Genomic DNA, 20,325 nt, shown 5'->3' on the forward strand with positions numbered 1-20,325 from the left:
ATGATATCTGCCTTTCTCCAATTTCACTTAGTATAATACCCTCCAGTTCCAACCACGTTGCTGCAAATGGCAGGATTTCATTCGTTCTCATTGCCAAGTAGTATTCCATTGTATATATAAACCACATCCTCTTTATCTATTTGTCAGTTGATGAACATCTGGGTTCTTTCCATGATTTGGCTATTGTTGAAAGTGTTGCTATACACATTGGGGTACAGGTGCTCCTATGAATCAGCACTCCTGTATCCTTTGGATAAATTCCTAGTAGTTTTATTGCTGGGTCGTAGGGTAGTTCTATTTTTAATTTTTTGAGAAATCTCCACACTGTTTTCCAGAGCAGCTGCACCAGTTTGCATTCCCACCAACAGTGCAAGAGGGTTCTCGTTTCTCCACATAGGATGTTTTAGTTTTTAATTTTTTTTTTATTAGAGAGCATGAGCTGGGGAGAGGGGCTGAAGGAAAGAGAGAGAGACTGAGGCGGGGTGGGGGGGAGAGAAAGAGAGAGAGAATCTTAAGTAGGCTCCATGCTAACTGTGAAGCCTGATGCAGGGCTCAATGTCATGAGCCTGGGATCATGACCTGAGCTGAAATTGAGAGACACTCAACCAACTGAGCCACCAGGCCCCCCATGGGCTCTAAGATGTTTTGTGGAGATTGCCTTATACTTACAAAGGCAAAGGGAAACAAACATTAATATTTTGTTAAAACATGTCTCTCTGCTTTCAAAGACCATTCTTCCTGTTGCCTCCTTAAAGATAGTAAGAGAAGCTGTGTGAAGGCTTTTCTTTCCAAACTTGAAGAGCTGGATACTCTTCAGCTTGGCTTTTAGACATGACATAAAGCCAGAAGGCAACTTGTCCCCTGTAGTATTCACTGTTTCAATGGAGAAAGGAAGCATTTCACGAGAAACTCCTGGGATGTTTAAAATGATATCCATACTTCTATTTGCTTTTTGAAAGTCTGAGGGCAATCTAGTTTCTCGATTAACTACTGAATAGCATTTGTCTTTAATCTGATGGAAGGTTCTTCCAGGAAGCCAAAGCTGGTGTTCAGAGAAGTTTTGTCTGAGCATCCCTTTCCACTTCACTCGTGCAGTACTGTGGCTGGCTGTGTGTGCACGCGGGTGTGGTGTGAAAGAGGAGGACCTGAGTGTTTTCACATTTGTAGGAAGGATTGTGGAGTAATGCAAGAGAGTAACAGAATAGCCTAGATGGAGAGAGGGCTATTTCCGTTTGATAGAAGGTAGCACCAAACCCTCTTCTAAAAGGGGGCGATGCTGGGAATACAGTTCTGTTCCTGGAAATAAAAGTCAAACTCATCTTTTTTTTACACCAGGGGCTTTGTTCACCGGGCCTGTTTCTCATTATCTGAAAACTGTCAGTCATATAAGTAATGCAACCAGTTGGCTAATTAACAGGGACTCTGCTTCTGGGAAGGGTACCATCTAAAGATAACAAAGGCTGGGGCACCTGGGTGGCTCAGTTGGTTCAGCGTCCGACTTCGGCTCAGGTCATGATCTCATGGGTGGTGAGTTTGAGCCCCACGTCAGGTTTTCTGCTATCAGCACGAAGCCTGCTTTGGATCCTCTGTCTCCCTATCTCTGCCCCTCCCATGCTCTCTGTCTCGCTCTCTCTCTCAAAAATAAATAAACATTAAAAAAATAAAAGGGACACTAAGAGACCTTAGTTCCCTGCACTGCCATCTCATACCATTTAGTCACACATGTACCTGGTGACTGTGGGTGAAGGAGTAGGTTCAAGCCCAACTCTGCTGATTTCACTAATAAAAATGACAGCACCGGGGCACCTGGGTGGCTCAGGCAGTTAAAGTGTCTGGCTCTTGACTTTGGCTCAGGCCATGATCTCACAGTTCGTGGGATTGGTCCCACAATGGGCTACACGTTGGGAATGCAGAGCTTGCTTGGGATTCTCTCTCTCTCTCTCTCTCTCTCTCTCTCTCTCAATAAATCAATAAACTTAAAAACAGAAAAGACAACACTGAGTGGTCTTCAGTCCCCAGAGATAGGAGTGTGAAGTCAGTTCACAAAAGGCCAGTGAGATGTTGCCCTGTGGGGCCAGCTTTGTCTCACTGAGCCAAGAAAAGTGTTCTTAGCAAATTCTCAGATTCCCTTCACCAACTCAGCAGGCTGCTGTACTTAAAAAATATCTAGAACATGAAGATCAATACTAGAGAACTGAGATATTTCCAGTATGAGGAAGGAAGAAAAAGACAATGTTTCTGTCTTTTTTTTTTCTTTTCAAGGAAAGAATCACAAGAGTGTTTGGATGTCTTCAGTCTTTCCTGCTTCGCTTGGAGGCTGATGCAGAAGTTGTCAGTAGTTGCTTTTTCTTTCCTGAAACGGTCCTTATCTCAGAGATTTAGGGATGAGAAAACTGGGGATGCCATGTGGTAGGGATGAGAGGTTAGAGTATTTGCTCTGAGGCAGAGATAAAACCCCCTGTTCTATCTCTCTGCTTTGCTTTACCGTTTCCTTAAAAGTTATGTCATATGCAGATAATATAAATAAAAATTATCTTACAAGTGGGGAAAGACCCCAAATATGGAGACTATGATTGTCACCAGAGGGAGTCAGAAGTGACTGAACTCTGGGTTTTTATTCTCAAGCCAACCCATGGATTTATAATATACTTTTACTATCCCCATAATATGCTTTGGCCAATCCACTTGACTTCCATGATTTTTGTCAACAAACTCACTTCCTGCCTCATGTGGAAGCTGCAAGGTTGGTTTAATTAAGGTTAGTACTTTGAGGGGCTCAATGGAAGAAGCTTAGAAATGCAACATGGCATAACAAAGTAAGCTAAGGACACCTTAGGAAGGAAAAGTGTACACAGCACCCAACACCCATTTTGGGGGTGCCTAAATGCAAACTTTACAAGAGACTGCGTATACACCAGCTGGAGAGAATCAGATCAGCTTCCACATCCCTCATTGGACCAGAAACTGGGTGATTCTGTTAATCCTGTCCCTCTGGGGATTATCTGAATTTTCAGACCTCTCTCTAGGTCCTCTCCAGGGTGGAAGCCATCTGTCAGAGGCACCTCTGGGTTTACAGCTCCTCCAGCATTCAGACTCCACCTTCCAGAGCTCATTCCCTAACTGCTGGGCCAAATAGCCTGTCTCAGCTCCAGCTAACCCCCAGCTGCTCTAGGCCTGACAGTATCCCTCGGATCACTACGAGTCTCCTTGCTGGGGACACTAAACTAGAAGACTGCAGGGCCTGTACATGATGGTTATGTTGACAAATATCAACCAGCTTATTCCATCTGATCTTTAATCTTTTTTTAATTGGTTTGGCATTGGTTTTGATTATAACTTCATCATTCACAATTTTGAGACATTCAGTTTATTTTTATTTTTAACTTTTTAAAAAGTATTTATTTTGAGAGAAAGAGAGATTGTGTGAGTGAGTGGGAGGGGAGGGGCAGAGAGAGGAGGAGACAGAGAATCTCAAGCAGGCTCTGAGCTTTGCAGAGCCCCATGCAGGGCCCAACTCATGAACTAGGAGATCATACCCTCAGCTGAAACCAAGAGTCAGACACTTAACTGAATGAGCCACCCAGGTGCCCTTGTTTTTAACTTTTAAAAAAGAAAATGCAAGTTTCTTAAGATAAAGACAAGCAATTAAAATGCTTCCCATGATTATAAGCTCTGCTAAATACAAATAATAATGACAACTAAAAGTATAAACTTGGTATGCAAACCAAGACTAAGCCACTTTGGATTTGGTGCCATTCAGAGATATCGACTGGAAACCCCTGAAGTGGGTTTTCCTTCCCAAAACATGATTCTATGTGTTTTGAGTATGATTTTTCTGGGACATTTGGTATGGCTTTTTGAGCCCACAGTTTGAACTTTGTCATAGATTGGCAGAGTGACAGAGGAGAAAAATTAAGAAGGAAATTAGGAGGAAAAATTCGGAGTGGGAAATTGAGGAATGAAAGAAGGAATGTTTGCTCTCTTTCTCCTTCTCTTATGTCAAACTTCTGACACGCATCTGAGGGGCCCAGAATTACAGGATCATACACAAGTGTGGAAGTATGGTGGTGATTTTCAAATCATGTATCAAGGAATCCCAGAGGTTTTTTTTTCAGGGGCTGCCTCACAGATGAGGAAGGAGAGAAAGACTCCGGATCCTTTTCCCCAACTCTTTTGTGGACTTGACAGTTAGATGGAATCCTAAAGAGAAGACCAACTATAGTTTTCTTGGCCCATTTAAGCACTTTAGTTTTTAAAATTAGAGTCATCATAAAATGAGCAAGATGGGGGTGTCTGGGTCACTCAGTTGGTTAAGCGTCCAACTTCGTCTCAGGTCATCTCGCAGTTTGTGAGTTCAACCCCCATATCGGGCTCTGTGCTGACAGCCCAGAGCAGAGCCTGGAGCCTGCTTCAGAATCTGTGTCTTCCTCTCTCTCTGCCCCTCCCATGCTCACACTCTGTCTCTCTCTCTCAAAAATAAACAGTAAAAAAATAAAAAATAAAAATAAAATGAACAAGATGGAGAAAATCAGCAAAGATCACAAGAGAGCCAAGTGAAAGACTCTCTTCTTGTTATTGGTTCATGCCCCTAACTGTTGAGCTTTCTAAATTCAGGGCCTTGACAAAGGGCACTCTCATATTGACCTCTGCCAAAGCTTTGGTCCTGTAGCATTCAGACTCCCAAGGAAATACAGCTTAGCTTTGGATCATCCCACTCCTCAGGCTTCAGACTGTCTCCCATATCTCCTAAGTTTCTTTTGTTCTCTAGAAAACCAGGATAACAACAGAGCTCAGCTTTACCATTCACAGAAATTATTTTAGGGTCATTCCAGATAATCGTTATGGATTTCTTTGCCAGTTCAGGAACAAAGAATTTTGTTATCCAACGATGATCTAGCAGAAAAGAGACTGAAGCAGGCCACAGAGCAGGATTTAGAGAACTACGACAGCTGACTACAAAACAGGGAAGAACATGCTGGAGTTTTAAAACAGTTCTTTGGTATTGGTCAGAAGTGAAGTGGGTTGGATTGAGCCTGATGGTGACCGTGAAGGGGCTGCCAGAACTTTTCCAGACGAAGGGCAGGATTTCTGTACAAGAGACTGGAGCCTAGACTTCCATGATGGTGCCACAAAGTAATCAAACATCTGCATTGCACATAAACAGTAGGAGTGGAAATGCCTGCTGAAAGCTCTGTTGAGAGAGAATTACAATAATTGAGCTTTCTATCATGGGGCTCTGCTCTGCAGGCACAAGGGCATCATGGAAGAAATAATGGAGCAGTCTGCAAAAACCTAGAAGTATTTGGTCTTTTGCATGCCCTCCATTGCACTTTGTGCATGACAGCAGCTCAGTAACTATTAAAGATGGTGCGGGAAGTGCCTTTGTAATTTCTCTTGGGAAATGTCTTTCTTTGCAAAAGTTAGGTTAAAAAAAAACCTACTTCTCAAAGTGACGGCAAGAAGCAAGGATGAGTCCTTCATGCTAATCCTGTCCCTTGACAATAGAGATACTTTGCTAGGTGTATTAAAACTGCAAGGTCATCTAGGTATCTCTTTGAAGTACAGCAAGACACTATAGCAAGGTCTTTGGCCAAATACTGAGCTCAACAGCACTCCGGAGTCCATGCTGATCTTTAAGCTGTGAAGAGAATCTGAAAATTCTTTTGAGGTTCATCAACTCCTCAGGAACCAACTAAGGTCATTACGTTTCCTGTTGTGCTGAGGAGGAAGTGGGGGAGACTCTTCCTTTTAGGTAGCTGAGTCCTTCCCTTAAAGTTGCCATTTATTTAGGTTTATCGGATTTGGGGACCCACAGAATTTCCACCAGTCACCTCATCAAAAACAGAACAAACAAAAACCAAAGTGTCATCTTCTGGTTGCTTGTCTTACAACCCGTTATAAGAAATGGCTTTGAAGTATCAGATCCGATATCCTCTGAGACTGAGCCCCATTCCAACATGAATTCCTCTGAGAACCAGAAGATGGAGGGATCAGTCTTGGCACTAGCTTTCATGAAATGGATGACAAGTCACCTAATGTCTGTAGCATCAATTTTCTTGTGTATAAAATGGGGATAACAACAATAATGGGACTGTTGGAAGTATCAGATGAGTTAGGGGATATAAAAACACACTGTAAATTGTTAAATGCTCCAGAGATATAATTATGAACACTAGAGAGGCAGTGATGGTACAGTGGAATGAGCATCAAATTTGAGGTCAGGAGACAGGGGTGTAAATCCTGAGTCTTCTGCTTAACTGTCGTGTGATTTGGGGCAAGACACATAAGACCCAGTTGTCTTCATTGTAAATGTGATTTATTGAACTACCAAAAAGCTTCATAGGGTTTTGAAACTGAAACAATAGCCAAATGAACTGGTGGTAGATATCTAAACTATGCCACTCAGTTTTTCTCCCTTGGGAATTTGGGATTAGAATTAAAGGACCGTCCGTTATTTCTGAACAAGGATGTCAGAGCAGGAGAACTCAACATGCCTTGTGTGAAGGGATGATTAGTAGAGGAAATAGGTGTACTGAGAAGGAAGGATGAAGTAGGTGAGAGAGAGATACACACATAGACAGCAAAAGACTACTCCCTGATTTCTTTACTATTCCATTTCTAGGTGACATCCCCAAATACCCTTATTGTAAATTCCTTCTGGATTAGTCAAGGCTCAGTTGCAGATAAGGGAATCCATTCTAGCAGTTTAAGTAGAGAGGGATTTAATGTGGGAATTGGTCATTTACAACATCGCTAGAAAGGAGACAGGCTTTAGGCTAAGCTTTCAAGACAACTCCCCCAAACAACCTCACAGAAGTGGCCTATGGAGGGAGTTACTACGCTTCCCAAAAGCTGGGAAAGAAATTGTTCCCATAGCCACTGGCTTTACAACCAAACTGCTAAGATCCACGGCAGGAAGATTCTTGACACCTGTGAAGCCAAGACCTGACCACAGAGATAACTGCTACCACTCTCACCCTCCACCAACACACATCCCCTCTGTGGGGCACAACTGCAGCTTTGGAGGTAAACTCTGCTTGGTGGAAGCCAGGTGATGTGCAGGATTGTGCTCTAAGGCGTCAGAGCAATGCAGTTTCTACTGTTCCAGCATGTGGAGCAAACCATGCATGGGATAAAACGTGATCCAGTGAGTGAATCTGTATATGCCCCCCATATCTACTTTGCCTTCTTTCTTCTCAAAGTAGGTCCAGTCAATTTCTGTTCATTTCAGCTGAAGAGTGCTCATCAACACACTCACGTGACTGACGTCTTGAATATGCTGCAGTGGAGCCATAGATTCCTTTCAATGAGATGTTCAGGGATGGCCACTTCAGAGACCAACATAGAGAAATAAGGACAAGGTCTGGCTAAGGTTGGGACACCGGGGCCGTATAGTGTTACTTTTTGTGCTGAATTATTGTTGACAAGCCCTGAGCTTAACCTAAGGTACTTCCTATGGGAAATTAGATAACCGCAGAAGTGTTAACAAAGAGACTATTCTTGGCATAATCACATCCGTGGATTGTGGTCTTAGTAAACAGCACGTCTTCACGATGTTCCCCAGCGCCTGGCACCTCACCCTTTCCTCCTTCTTCCATCTTTAGTCAGACCACCCACCACACTGAAGGCCCACTTCCTTCCTTGGATCGGGGAAGACTGCAGGAATGCAAGGTTAGCATCAGGTTACCTCATCAGTGTGTTGGGAGGCCAGCACGAGGTCACAAAGAGCATAGAATGTGAGTTGTCTGGTTAACCAATTATTAGTAAGGGACCTTAGGCAAAGTATAGAATCCCTTTAAACCTCAGATACTTGTCCAAAATGGAGTATTGATGCCTGCCATAGATATTTGTGAGACTTACAGGAGATAATACAAAGCCCTTTGCAACAGTTTCTGGCACACAGACCCTGCATATTACATACTAGCTTCTTTAGGAAAGAGTCTTTATACCTGTAGGCTGAACCACGTTTTTGAAGCTATGCTTTTGGTAAATGGATCCTTGTCTTGAGGTCCTTGACTTGACTCTATGTCTCAATTCCCCACCATCTTCTTGATCTTGCTGAGACCTGTATCACCCTCTCCCTCTTCTCCCTCAACCCTTTGTCTCCTCTTCCGTATTTAGTTCTATGGCCAGATATCTGTGACTCAGCTGCCTGCTTGCACAGATATCTGATATTTTTGAGATTCCTCACTGCATACGTTACCCTTTCAATGATCTTCATATCCTGGACCACCACTGCTTGCCTAGATACCACCACCTGCTGTTTGTCATGTTACTCTCTGGATGCCAAGTTCCATCTGCCTTTCTCTGGACACTTGTAGGTGGGCGCTTACTTTCCCCCCTTGTTACCTGTGTTTCTTCTCTTCCCCTCCTGCTCCAGTGAATGATCTACTCTCAGGTCCTGGATATTAACCCTGTTATGCCAGGCAGTGTTTTCATAAATAAAATAGAGCCTTCTAGGTTCTTGCTACTCCAAGTGTGATGCAATGGCATCATCTGAAGTTTCTTCAGAACCAGAATCTGTGTTTTAACAAGATCCCTAGTTGACTCACAGGCACAGGAGAGCTTGAGAAGCACTGAACTATAGCAAGGAAAGATGGCTAGGTTAGAAAATCTTTTGGTGGTGCCTGGCAAAATCTATTAACCTTCTTCCTTGTGATATTCTAGAAACAAACCGCTGTTTCCTAAAGGAAAGGACTGCAGTATGGAATTCTATGTCTCTTCCTCCCGGGAATGGTTGAAGGATGAAGTCCATGCTTGGGAGAAGATGCAGTTCAATGACAATCCTAGTAGGCTATTTATTTGAGAAAATTCACTCTAAGGCACTTCTACTTGCTTCTGACCCAAATCCAATGAAGGCATCCTGCATTTATGAACTATACCCCAGCCTTTCCCAAATCTACCTTCTTTGCTCCAGTTGTCCTGGAACCAGCACCCAAGCACAGAGCAGAGCCCAGCGGTCACGGGGGAAATGGTGGGGGGAAAGCTTTGAGAAACTGCAGGTATTTTCGGTGACATGACCGAACCAGTGGCCCTTCCTCCTAATGTTTTTGATCATAGTATGTCTTTGTGATATTGGGGGTATTAGAATGTTTACTCTTTTTCACTTATTCAGATACACCAACACCCCACCCTTTTTTCTCCTTAAAAGCTCCCAGTGCTGGAAGGGTGAACTATGCTAAATTTAAAACTAAAAACCCAGTCACTCTATATTCAGATAAGGAAACAGGCTTAAATTAAAGCATTTGTAAGTAAAGTGGAGAGACCTCATGGCCCTTCCAGCCTACCTGCCCCATGCTGCCTCCCTTTCATCTACTTCCCATCTGATGACAGGAGGAAATACGGCCTGCTGCCCTTTGCTGTTTGGAACCCACAGACGTTACTCAGATTTCAGATGCAGCTTCTAGTGAAGGGAACTCTTCCATTCTCAGCATGGGTATCACTGTGACCTGGTCCTGTTCAATCAGCACGCCCGGGACTGCTGTCGTCTTGTGAAAATGATGGACCCCATGATACACAGAAGGCGATATGGCAGGGTTGGGGAGCTGGGGTGGAAGAGAGGGCTTAAAAGTCATTAAAAATAAACGAGAGGTATGGAAAAGGTCCTCTGTTGCAAGAATGGAAAGGGCTAGAGGTCAATGGCTAGAAAGATTGAAAGAACTCCTAAGCCACTTAGCATAGCAAGAGGTTGGGGAAAGAGGTAACTAATTTCTTGCTTTTTGAGCACAGCAGTGGTGGTTAAAATAGAGTTAAGTTAAATTCCAGACGCAGATAGGATTTTCTTTAAGTTTACTTATTTATTTTGAGAGAGAGAAGGAGAGTGCACATGAACAGAGGAGGGGCAGAGATAGGGAGATAGAGAATTCCAAGCAGGCTCCATGCTGCCAGCACGGAGCCCAACGAGGGGCTCGAGCCCAGGAACCGTGAGAACATGACCTGTGCCGAAATCAAGAGTCAGACACTTAACTGACTGAGCTACCCAGGCGCCCCCTCAGATAGGATTTTTCTAAGCTGTGGCAAATGCACAGTGATAATCAGTTGCCTTCTAAAAATGCCACTGGGAAAATACTTGATAATGTAACTACATCTTCAATGAAAGATACTGTATGAATTTTTCAAAAGGAAGTAGTGATGACTTAGAAGTGTGTGTACTTTAGGGAAGACTCTACCCAATGTTTACATGGTATCAGACATCCACATGTATAATTTCCTCTTCTCTGCAGGAACTGAGTGAAGAGGTATTTGCTTCCCCACTTGCAACAAAGAACTTATGTTCAATGGTTAATTATAAATGAATAAAAATGTTCAGAATGAGGGGATCTATTCCTGTCTGTAGTATGTGGTAGTGAACTTCAGCTGTCTAAGGGAATAGCAACGTTTTGTTTCTGGCAGGACAGGGAAGCATCATTATTAGTTTAAGACAGACCTCTGTTAACGGCATCAAATCCAGTCTCCACGACAGAGGTTCTGAAAGTGTCATTCCTAGACCAGCAGCATCAGCATCTTCTAAGAACTTGGAGGCCCCACCCTGACTTGCTGAATCTAAAACTTGGGGGGGTGGGGCCCGGCAACCAATGTTTTAAAAAGACCTCCAGGTGATTTGGAAGCTCACGGTTCGAAAGGCACCTGCTACCCCGTGATGCCTGGGAGGGAATGTGACAGAGTTGTAGGTAGTGCTAGGGCTCAGAGCCAAGCCCGAGTTCCTGCCCCACACTGCCAGCATTTGCTGTGTGACCTTGGCAAGTCCTTGGCCTCCCTGAATCTCGATGTTCTCTTCTACGAAATGAGGACCGTTTTCCTCTCCTCACAGACCTGCTGTGGAGCAAACGAAGTGACCTGACTCCTTATTTGTACCGTAGCTTAGAAAACAAGGATGCTTTTCCACTTCTCTGCCTGAAGCTGGGGTCCTGCTGGGAAATCTAGCAAGTAAGGTTCATCAATATTTGTGGAAAATTAAGAGGATTTTCACATGGACGTTCCTCAGGGCAAGTCAGATGTCTTGTATTAAGTGGGCTGTCTGCCGCTGAGGCCTGGGCTGTCCTCTACAGGAGCCACTGGCCATGTGTGGTCACTGAGCACTTGACATGTGGCTCATCTGAGTTGCGATGAGCTGCAGGTATAAAATATACATTAGATTTTTAAGACTTGGTATGAAAAAAACCAAAATATAAAAATGTATAATTTTTTATATTGATTCCATGTTAAATTGAAAGTCCGGATAGATAAATATAGTCATAAAATTAATAAAATGAACTTCACCTTTTAAAAAGTTAAAACGTGGCTACGAATGGCAAGATTCGTAGCCTCGCAAATTTCAAGTAAACAACACAATATTTTTTTAAATTTTTTTTTTAATGTTTATTTTTGAGAGTGAGTGAGCAAGCAAATGAGCAGGGGAGGGGCAGAGAGAGAGGGAGACACAGAATCCAAAACGGGCTCTAGGCTCTGAGCTGTCAGCACAGAGCCGGACGTGGGACTGGAACCTATGGACTGTGAGATCACGACCTGAGTTGAAGTCAGACGCTTAACCAACTGAGCCACCCAGGCGCCCCTCAAGTATGCAACACAGTATTATTGTCACTGGAAAAAAATGTGGCTACAAGAAGATGTAAATATGTGTTTCCCGTGACATTTCTGTTGTGCAGCGCTGGTCTAGGCACTCCCAGGGGCCTGCACTGTCCTCATGCCAGACCCAGGGAAGGAGGGAAGAGCCTTCTGATAAAACCTGCTCATTAGCTTCTTGGCTACCAAACTTCTGATCTCTGTGAAATTTTTCCTCATTATCATCTGTGCAGCATTTCGTAGCTGTAGAGGATTCCGTAAATTTTTTTTATCAGCTATTCCTTGTGACACAGCCTGGGAGGCAGGTCACTGCAAAATTATGAGACTCTTTATAATGATCATCATTCAAAGGCCAGTGGAGCCTCCCTCCCCCCGCAGACGCACACTCTCCCAAAGTGGGGACAGGAGAACCACAAAGCAGAGGCTGGCCTACAGTGCAAGTGTAGACAGAGCTAGCTCAAGTAACTTGGGCTTGTTAATAACGCCCACGCCCAAGGTAAGTTCACCGAGTGGCCCCGTCCCTTCTAACATCACCCCTCCCCCATCCCACCACGTTTTCTTACAGGCAGAATTTGGACACTCGCTTAACCCTTCAGACATTTTTAAAGCGTCAGTTTTCATGAGATGAGAGTTTCTTGAGCATCAGCCCACTCTATCCTCCCTTGCTTAACAAAAGACAACGGAAGGCAATTCCCTCGGATGTCTACTTGTCCTCGGTTCCATTTAAAAATCAGCTCAGGAAACCATCTGTCAATCAAGTATATTACAGAGAGAAACATTCACGGAATTACCTGAGTTGAGATGTTTCAAATGACAATTTCGTATTTGCACCTCTTAAATTATTCAAGACGACATAAGCCTGCTCTAATCTTTGAAAAAGACAGGAGGATTAAGGAAACTTGGCACTCTGGGTTTTACATGTTTAGTCTTATTTTAAGACCCCCAACTCTTACAGGATACTGAGAGAACATTCTAATAACAGGAAGAAGCCATCGGTGTGAGTACCTAGGACAGATTAAGTGTGCCGGTTTTATAGCTTGTTTGGGTGATATTTCCCCATGAAAAGCAAACAATGACAGGTGCAGCGGGCGAGGCGGTACAGACAAACGAATCTACGCCTGTAAAATTGCACATGTAATTCGTGTAATATCTGATCACTCTTTCATTTCAGATTTTTCATTTTAGTGGGGTGCAGAAAGTTCCTAGTTAAGTTCAAATAAGTATTGAGCACCTGCTGATGCCAGGCACTGAGAGTGCAGAACTGAGAGAAACACGGTCCCCGTTGCAGCTTGGACTAAAATAGAAATAAATGATAACCCCTCTACACATCCATGACTATTATTTTATTGATTTTCATGTATTGGGCTCTTCGCTTTCTTTTTTTTCTTGCTTGCAGGGGGCACCAGGCACTTGGTACAACATCCTATTTTTTTAAAAAAAAAAAATTTTTTTTTAACGTTTATTTATTTTTGAGACAGAGAGAGACAGAGCATGAATGGGGGAGGGTCAGAGAGAGAGGGAGACACAGAATCGGAAGCAGGCTCCAGGCTCTGAGCTGTCAGCACAGAGCCTGACGCGGGGCTCGAACTCACGGACCGTGAGATCATGACCTGAGCCGAAGTCAGACGCTTAACCGACCAAGCCACCCAGGTGCCCCGCAACATCCTATTTTTTAAGGCACATTTAAATTTAATTTTGACAGCAGAGAAAGGGATATTCTACACAGAGCAAAAAGTCTTTAGAATCTATCTTTGGTATAAATGCTTCTTTAAAGGTAAAACTATTGTGTTTATAATGTAGTATGAATATACATTTCTTGGACCAAGGGTTTATTTTTCTCTTAAAAGAAACTTGTGGATAATCCTGTTTCATTAGAAACTGATAGTTTTGTATTTAGATTTTATATACACCACTGCATTGGACTTTGTGCTGACAGCTCAGAGCCTGGAGCCTGCTTTGGATTCTGTGTCTCCCTCTCTCTCTGCCCCTCCCCCACTTGCCCTCTGTCTTTCAAAAATAAATAAAATGTTAAAAAAATTGAGATTTTATATACACCAGACGGTAGCTGTTGATATTAGTATGAACAATAACATTAGGCTATGATAGTAAGTCTATCACACAATCAGGGCAAAATACCGTTACTTAAAGGTTAGGAACAAACTTTATACAAACTTGCAATTTAACCTCAGTTCTTAAACATCTCTACCTTTGCTCTGGATTCAGGGAAGTTTTCCCTTTCTAAAAATATCCCAGGGCGCTTGGGAGTCTCAGTAGGTTAAACATCCGACTCTTAATTTCGGCTCAGGTCATGGTCCCACAATTGTGAGATTGAGCTCTACATCAGCTTGAGCTGAGCACAGGGCTGCTCAAGATTCTCTCTCTTCCCCTCTCTCTGCCCCTCTCCTGCTAGAGTGCTTGAGCACATGCTCTCAAAAAAAAAAAAAAAAAATCCCCAAATAGCCCTGTTGATCCACTTGTCTGCTTCTTTAAGGACAGATCTCCACCCCCACCCCCACCCCGCACCTCCCACTTCCTGGCCCATAGTAAGACCTATCCATCTTTAGCTACTAACTGACTGTATTAAAATGAATACTACACTGGTCACTAGGGCTTCTGCCAGAATGTGTGTGGGTATTTCCTGGGGTCAGAGTACGCTAGTCACTACTTCTGCTAGAATGTGGATGGGTATCTCCTGGTGACTGAGACAGACGTTCTCAGGTCCACTTTTTACACTAGCTGAACAGTTTTCAGTTTTCCTGCTTTCCCAGCTAGGCTGTGTTCTCTCTCTCGTCACTCACAATAATGTGGCTCCCTATGTGGATTGCATCAGTGGCTCCAATTCTTCACCCTTCTCTGCTCTCTGTCTTATAATTTGGCTGTGTCTTCCTCCTGTGGGTGAGGTATAACTCCACACCCAGGATGACTTACTTTAACCATTGGGATGTCAGCAGATGTGACACAGGAGAGGCTTCAGAAGTCTGTGTGTGGTTGAGCTGGGTTTCTCTGTGTCGCCGTCATCACTACAGGAAGGACATCCTAGCCTATTAGTTCCAGGAAGAGGATGAGAGACATGTGGAGCAGAAACACCCCATACATATCGAATCCAGATACTCCGACCACCAGGTAACACACAGACTTGTCAGGAATAATACGTGATGGTCTTAAGGCACTGATGGTTTACACACAACAGTAACCAAATGACATGTTCCCACTTTCTCATCACCCCACACCCCAGGTCCTCCTCTTTTCTACTCCTTGGGCTTCTTTCCCACTTAACCTTAATCTGTCCTAGCACCTGGGGGGAAAAGTGGGACCTTCCATGGTTCTGGGAAAGAAGGACAGAAAATCAGGGGAGGAAACAGGGCAAAGGAGAGAAGACTAATGCCAACCGTGCGGTTCCCAGGGAGAAAGATGGAAAACGTAAACGTCACCATGCCCACCCTGCTCCTGCCTCAATTCTCCCATCTCCTTTCTCTCCCAAGCCGTATTTCCTGCCCTTAATTTTTTTATGTTCCCACAATCAGTCCTTGCAATAAGGCTGGAGTTCTACTATAATTCTTGCTAACATTTATCGAGTACTCACTATATATATTAAGCACTGAGCTAAGTACATTACTTGGATTACATCTTGTAGACCTGCTGTAAGATAGATAATATGATCTACATTTTACACAGAAGAAGCTTAAGAGAATCCAATGATTTGCCCAAGAGCCACAGCTAGTAAGTGGTGGAGCTGAGATTATCACCCTGGCAGCCCACATTCTCTACCTCTGCACCACTGCCTCTTCTCGGTGAAATCTCCTCATCCCCATTTCCCACTGTCATTCTGCTTCCCCATCCACAGGCAACCATTAATATGTATTGTCTTTTAAAAAAATTTTTTTAAATGTTTATTGATTTTTGAGAGACAGAGAGAGACAGAGTGCCAGCAGGGAGGGGCGGGGGGGGGGGGAGGGAGGGAGAGAGAGAGAGAGAGCCAGTGAGCGAGTGAGCATGAGCGGGGGAGGGGCAGAGAGAGGGAGACACAGAATCCAAAGCAGGCTCCAGGCACTGAGCTGTCAGCACAGAGCCCGATGTGGGGCTCGAACCTACCAACCATGAGATCATGACCTGAGCCAAAGTCAGATGCTTAACCGAGCCACCCAGGCACCCAACTTTTTTTTTTTTTTTAAAGTAAGCTCTGCACCCAGTGTGGGGCGTGAACTCACAAACTTGAGATCAGGAGTCACATGCTCTACCAACTGAACCAGCCAGGTGCCACTAACGTATACATTTTTATTCAAATACGTTTTTGCACAATGCAGATGGTTGTTTGGTTTGCACTAATTTTAACCTACATTAATGATAATTTATTACCTATCTTATTCTGTTCCCTTTTTTTTCACCAGGCATCCTGTTTTTAAGATCCACCCATGTTGCCATGTGTTCAATCTAATCTGTTGTCTCTGACCTGCCACATAATAGTAAGGTTTTCACTCACCCCAAATTATTTAAAATTTTTCTTTCTTATTTTAGAGAGAGAAAGTGTTCATGCAAGCAGAGGAAGAGGGCAGAAGGAGAGAGAGTGAGAATTCCAAGCAGGCTCCCTGTCCAGTGCAGAGCCCCACATGGGGCTCAACCCCACAAACTGTGAGATCATGGTCTGAGCTGAAATGAAGAGTTGGACACTCAACCGACTGAGCCATCCAGGTGCCCCTGAAATTATTTATTCAGCCTCTATAACGATCACTCAGATTTTCTGCAACTCCCCACCATGAATAATAGTTTAGTAAGCATCCTCATGCACAGTCCCTAAAGCTCTAGTGACAAATTCCTGGATATAAATCCCCGAGCATAACTATTAGGTCACAGGATATGCTTAACAATTGAACTAGACTGCTCTTTAGAACAATTGATTCAGTCTACGCTCCTGCTAGCAATGCACAGAGGCAAATCCCCCCGTTATCTTGTCTAAATTCCGTGAGCCTACAAGGTGTAAGTTGACAACTCATTGCTGTTTTAATTTACATTTTTCTAATTACCAATGATTTGGGACATTCTTCAAATGCTAGTTCTGTTTTTGAGTTTCCTCTTCTACAAGCTGTCTATTCATTATCTTTGCTCATTTTGTAAATGATTTTAATTTTTTTCCTATTAATTTGGAGGACTTCCTTGCTTATTCTAGATACTTGTCTGCTTGAAACATTCCAGACAACTTCTCCCAATCTGTCACTTAGTCTTTGTCCTTGTCGTCCTTCATGAACAGTAGTCCTATTTTGATATAATTCAATTAATGTACATATTTTTTGCCTTCTGGTTTGTGCCTTTGAAATTTTGTTTGAAAATCCTACCACATGTCCAGTTCTCAAAGACTTTTATTTTTATTTTAATTTTTTGAGAGAGAGCACGCTTGAGAAAGAGCTCTTATACATGCATATGGGGGGATGGCAGAGGAGAGAGAGAATCTTAAGCAGGCTCTACACCCACACAGAGCCCAACATGGGGCTCAATCCCACGAACTGTGTGATCAAGACCTGGGCTCAAATCAAGAGTTGGACGCTTAACCAACTGAACCACCCAGACACCCCTCAAAGATTTTTTAAAAAATATTAACTTTATGGGTTTACATTTCCCTTGCTTCTTTTTAAAATGTGATGGTTAAAATAACCTCAGTCATACCTGTGAATGAAATAAGCTTTGAAGGGCAGGTCCAAGAATTTGATTGTTGTGTACATCAATTCTTTCTGTGAAAAAATATGTGATCTGAGTTCCAAAACACCAATCTAGAAGTAAACTTTTGGAACAGAGCCTATTTACACATGGAAGATTGCCAGGATATTTATGAAAAGGGACTCTAAAGCAAGGATGCTGGTCTGGCTATGGTCATTGGCCTCTGTTTCATTGCATTATAATATGTGTTAGTAGGATTATAAATGACTTAGAGCAGCATTGCTTAAAGTGTGGTCCTCATATCAACTGCATCATATGTACTTGAATGTATCTATTAAAAGTAAAGATTCCAACTGTCAAAGCCCAGAGAGTGTACAACACAAAGAGTGAACACTAAACTATGGACTTTGGTGTCAATGTTGGTTCATCGATTGTAACAAATGGACCACAATGATGTGGGATGTTGTTGGCAGGGGAGGCTGTGTGTATGGGGTAGGGTATGTGAGAACTCTGTACTTTCTCTCAATTTTGCTATAAACCTAAAACTGTGGGTTGTTTTTTTTTTTTAAGTTAATTAATAAAAGATTCCAGATACCAGAATTCCATTTCATTTAAAATAAGCATCCCAGGGGCACCTGGGTGGATCAGTTGGTTAAGCATCTGATTTTGACTCAGGTCATGATCTCACAGTTTGTGAGTTTGAGCCCCAGGTCAGGCTCTGGGCGGACAGCTCGGAGCCTCCTTTGGATTCTGTCTCCCTCTCTTTCTGCCCCTCCCTCACTTGCACACAGTCTCTCTATCTCTCAAAAATAAACAAACATTAAACAAAATTTAAAATAAGCATCCCAGGTAAATATTGTACTCATTGAAGTCTGACAGCTACTATCTGAGAATTATTATTATTTGAATTATAATAACAATGGTAAAGCTTGCTATAGGTGTTACCTAATATGTGTGAATGAGCTGGTGACGGAAGGGGTCACCTCACAGAGGGCAGGAGACACAGCCAGGGAGAAATGGGTTTTTGAATAATGAGGAAAGAGTCCCTCACAATTTATTTTAACTTCAAATAAAAACTTTATTGCTTATGCTTGTTTTATATGTGGATATTATTTGCCATGTTTATGATGAGGGAAATAAAGATGAGTTCTGACCCAAACACAGGGACCTGCTAACCCAGTGGCACTAAATATTCATAGCTCTGTGAAAGAACTAAAGTGATCACATTCTCCTACATTCAGGGGATTGTCTTTATTGCTTCTTCTGCCAGGGTGGGATCCCTTCCCTCCATCACTTCTGAAAAACACCTCTCACAGACATGTTGAAGGCATTGGGTTTGTCCTTCAACTGTCCAGCAATGTAGCCATGGAATAATTCTTAGCCAGGTTGAAAATAGGTAACATTGTAAGGAGCAAGTGACATTTCCATCAGGGAGCCACGGGCTCTCACTGTGACTGTCACTGAATTTATACAGCCAGCTCTACAGTGTGAGCTCTCTGGGCAGCAAATATTAGGGAATAAGCTCCCCACCCAACTCATCCCAAGATAGAGGCATATGTAGGAAGGTTACAAACAAAACAAAAGCCCCAACCAACCCACTGATTAATCCTCATCAGTCTTATTAAAAGCATTCACAAAGCTATCAGATGAAAAATTCAAATTTTGGCACATGGAGGAAGCAATCTCTAGATCTTAACAAGGCCTTGATTATGCCAACACCGAGTTGCAGGAACAAAGGGCAGGGAAAGGTGGTTAGGGCACGTGCTTTCACTGCATGAACATGGGATAGAATACGCACTATATATGTTTGTCAAGTAAACTCAAAGCTCTGAAAACCACCACAGTTGACATGTGTCAGAGATTGTGACAGTTTACATGCATTATCTTATTTTCACAAAATCTCTACAAGGCAGTTGCTATTAATGTCTTTACAGTGGGGACACCGAGGCTTAGAGGTTTGCCTAAGTTCACAGAGCTCGTAGGTGGCACAAATCAATTTCTCAGGGCTAGAAGAGGGCTCTATCTCCAAAACAGGCAGAAGTGGAACTAAATCAGATGATGATTTAGCCTATTACAGAATGGGACTGGATCACTGTCTTGGGTTACCTGCTGATTTCTAATGATAATAATTCAAACTTTACCTTCCCTTTCTGGGCCTTGCTTCTTTAACTGTAAAAGCCGGGTGTTGGGTGAACCCATTGGTCCTTAACCTCAGCTGCGTGTTAGAACTTCCTAAGCAGTTTTCACACCTGGACCCACCTCATGCCAAATGAACTAGAATCTCTGGGGTGGGACCCAAGCACTTGTAAATTCTTCAAATCTCACTAGATGATCGTACAGAACCAGATTTCTGGCTCTAAATGTCCTCACTCTGTGATTGTCGTTCAACGTTCCTTTAACTTGATCCCCAACAGATATCTCCAACAGGTCATTATCACCCAACATCTGAAGAGTGATGAAGTCTACCATTAAGCTGACAAAACAAAAATAAAACATCAAAACAGTCACTTCCGGTCATGGGATGAATGTCATGGGCATAAAAGGCACAGCATTGGGAATATAGGAAATGGTATAGTCAATGGCATATACAGTGACAGTCATTACACTTGTGGTGAGCATAGCATAATGTATGGACATGTCAAATCACTATGCTGTACACCTGAAACTAACATGACATTGTGTGTCAAGTGTACTCAAATTAAAAAAAATTCATAAGAGGGGCACCTGGGTGGCTCAGTTGATTAAGCATCTGACTCTTGGTTTCAGCTCAGGTCATCATCTCATGATTCATGAGTTCGAGCCCCACATTGGGCTCTGTGCTGACCATGCAGAGCCTGCTTGAGATTCTCTCCCTCTCTCTCTGCCCTTCCCCTGCTTGTGTTCTCTCTCGAAAAATGGATAAATATTTTTAAAAAATTCATAAGAATAACAATAGCCAGAAACAGGAAAAAAAACCCAGTTGCGTATGGTTTTAGAAGATTTTCCTAAAAAAGGGGACTTTAAGACAACTTCATCGATCTACACCTGATCTTTTGGGCTCCCCTGCCGAGAGCAGGAAAGGTTTTTTTTCCTTTTCTTCTGTGTGGGTGAATTAGAAACAAAGCTCCCAGAGAG

The 20,325-nt window shown here is 43.0% G+C and overlaps 1 protein-coding gene and 1 long non-coding RNA gene across 2 annotated transcripts in view; one reads left to right on the forward strand and one right to left on the reverse strand.

Moving 5' to 3' along the window:
- LHFPL3 (LHFPL tetraspan subfamily member 3) overlaps nucleotides 1–20,325 on the reverse strand; it is a 582,444-nt gene that overhangs the window by 144,559 nt on the left and 417,560 nt on the right. The gene's annotated exons all lie outside the window — the stretch shown is intronic.
- On the forward strand, nucleotides 7,843–9,672 carry LOC122206545. The gene is made up of 3 exons (XR_006196510.1): nucleotides 7,843–8,321; nucleotides 8,668–9,002; nucleotides 9,334–9,672. It is a non-coding gene; the product is annotated as an uncharacterized LOC122206545 (long non-coding RNA).

The sequence above is a fragment of the Panthera leo genome, chromosome A2 (assembly GCF_018350215.1).
Source record: "Panthera leo isolate Ple1 chromosome A2, P.leo_Ple1_pat1.1, whole genome shotgun sequence".
NCBI classification, from domain to species: Eukaryota; Metazoa; Chordata; class Mammalia; order Carnivora; family Felidae; genus Panthera; species Panthera leo.